At 42.7% G+C, this 2,496-nt stretch overlaps 1 pseudogene; it reads right to left on the bottom strand.

Moving 5' to 3' along the window:
* Window positions 1–834: 834 nt before the first annotated feature.
* LOC119987544 lies at window positions 835–2,262 on the bottom strand (annotated as a pseudogene).
* Between the last annotated feature and the right edge of the window lie 234 nt (window positions 2,263–2,496).

The following is a 2,496-nucleotide window of genomic DNA, read 5'->3' as shown; positions in this document are numbered from 1 at the left end:
TTACAATGTAATTATCCACATGTAAAATCAAAAGCTGGCTTTACAAAATACAAACTGAACACAAAGAAAACAGAGCACACAAGAAACAGAGCAACAGACCCCATATTTCCCTCTTAATTCAACTTCAGTCAACCTCCTCAATCTTTGGGCCTTGGCCACCATTATTGCCAGTAGAACCACCACTAGAGTCACCACCCATAGGCATATCACCTCCAAAACCTCCACCATCACCCTTATACATCTTAGCAAAATGAATCAACGGATCCAAGCCGTATCACTCTACATGCATCCTTAAGCGGGCGATCTCAAAGATGAAAAAATGTTGATAAAGTCTGGAGCACAAAAGATGTAGTCCAACACCTAAATTTGAGAACCCAAACAGAAGATTGATGAAATAGATGCTCGATTTACGCCGTAGGATTTGAGGACGAAGAAATGCTAGCTACCGTGCAACAATGGCGTAACCAAGGACGAAAGTAGATGAGAGAGAAGAAGAGGATAAGCTTAGATGAGAGAGAAGAAGAAGAAGATAAACTCATATGAGAGAGAAAAAATAAGGCAGGAGAGAGAAGCAGGATAGTATTGAATTCTGGGTGGAAAATCTATAACTCTCGGCTATTAATTTTTTTAATTGAAATCTATGTGGCATGATGATGTGTCATGTCACATAGATTATGTATAGCTACTTTATGAAAATTAACCATTTTCGCTAAATTAATGTGATAAATTGCAAAGAAAACCCAGAAAAGAAGGTAGAGTTTATGATATTATCAAAGCAACATATATGAATGTATGATACATATTCTTCAGATGCAGAAGAGGAAAGTAGGAAACCTTGATGTAATATACATATTCTTGGTGCATTTGTTCACAAAAAACAAACTAATAAGGCAAAAACAAAAGAATCTGAATCAAATTCCACCTTCTAAGTTCAAAAACAGACCATCAACAACTTGAAGCTAGAATCATGAGATTCACCTCAAAAAGACCATGATTTTACATGATTGGTGAAGGCACTTTCCCTGAATGCTCTAACATTTCAAGAACTTCTGTTCTGCTCCTCACAACCCTATGAAATACCTCCCTAATCTGCTGCTGCAAAGGCATTAAACCTTCCTCCATTTTCTGACAAATATCCGCCAGTTCCCCCACCTGTGCTGCCACCTCCTCCAGCTTTTCCGCCTCCCCAGGGAACGAAAATGATTCCGTGAAATCAATCAAAGATTTCCCCAATTTCTCCATCCTCTGCATCTCCTCAAGCAAACCAGCTGACCCTTTCTTCTCTTTCTTCTTCCACTCCTCCCCAATCTTCTCCTGCAATCCAATCATGTTCTGTGCCCATCCCAACTGCCTTGGCACTGGAAAATGGGTAGCCAATCCAGTCCTCTCTTGGCAAGGAATGGCCGCCACCAGAGCCCACATCACAAATACCATGATACTACTCATTATATAAACATGCAAGGCTAATCCAGTCGGTTCTCCACCACGCGGTGCGACTAGGTTGTTCGTCATCGTCTGAATGTTCTTCGATGCAGACCAATTCTTCGCTACCGTCCAAGACAGAGACCTGAAACTCCCTGCTTCGCGATCCTTATTACCGGCTCTGCGACCAAAAGACCAAGTCCTCTCCGGAGTCTTATGGTTACCCTCCTTATCTTCTGCCGTCATCGCTAAAACCAAAGCACTCAAAGCCTTCTTGGCTCGCTTGACTGGTCCGTCTCCTATCGGTCTCTGTTCCAAAGCCGAGACCGCAATTTCAGCCAATTTTTGGCAATGGCGGACTGATTCGATCCCGTTACAAACGGAGTTACAAATATCGAGCGATTTCACGGCCCGTTCGAGTAACTCAGGGATCAAGCGGTCGAGGGGTGGCTTGACGACATGGGATGGGTCGCGGCCTATGATTAGTACGGCCTTGAACTGCGACTCGCAGCAAAGAAAGGTGTCGAGAAGTTTCCTTAACCAGGCTATTGAGAGGAGGGGTTCGGCGGATGTTGTGTCGTCAGCCGGAGAGACCAGGTCAGCGAAGCGATCCGCAACGTGTTTCTGGAACAATTCGAGGTCCTCCAATTCTTGTTCGTGGTTTCCGTCCATGGAGATCACCTAGTTTCGGCGAATACTGATTCGGCCCAAGAACGAGCCCTGATATTCATTCGCTGGTTGTGGCATCTTGTTGAAGAATTTGGATTTGATCAATTCACGATTTGAGTGAATAAAGTGAGAGAAGAAAAAATGTTTTCAGGAGAAAAGAGAGGTCTGAGGGAGACGGTTGGGCCGTTATTCTGTGGTTACTCATCACTTGCCACGGGGAAAATGAGACCTTTTCTTATTCCTTCTTGTGGATGCACTTTCTCTTTGTTATTTTATACCCATATTACCCCTTTTTCTTACTATAATTTTAGTTTTGATGAACATTATTTGCACCACATTTTTTACTAAACACGCCCCACTCTAGTGTATTTTAAAAAGATTAATGGGGTGTACTTAGTAAAAAAT

This window comes from Tripterygium wilfordii, chromosome 20 (genome assembly GCF_013401445.1).
Source record: "Tripterygium wilfordii isolate XIE 37 chromosome 20, ASM1340144v1, whole genome shotgun sequence".
NCBI lineage: Eukaryota > Viridiplantae > Streptophyta > Magnoliopsida > Celastrales > Celastraceae > Tripterygium > Tripterygium wilfordii.
Note: the sequence above shows the minus strand (reverse complement) of the source record. Positions and strands in the feature narration are given on the sequence as shown.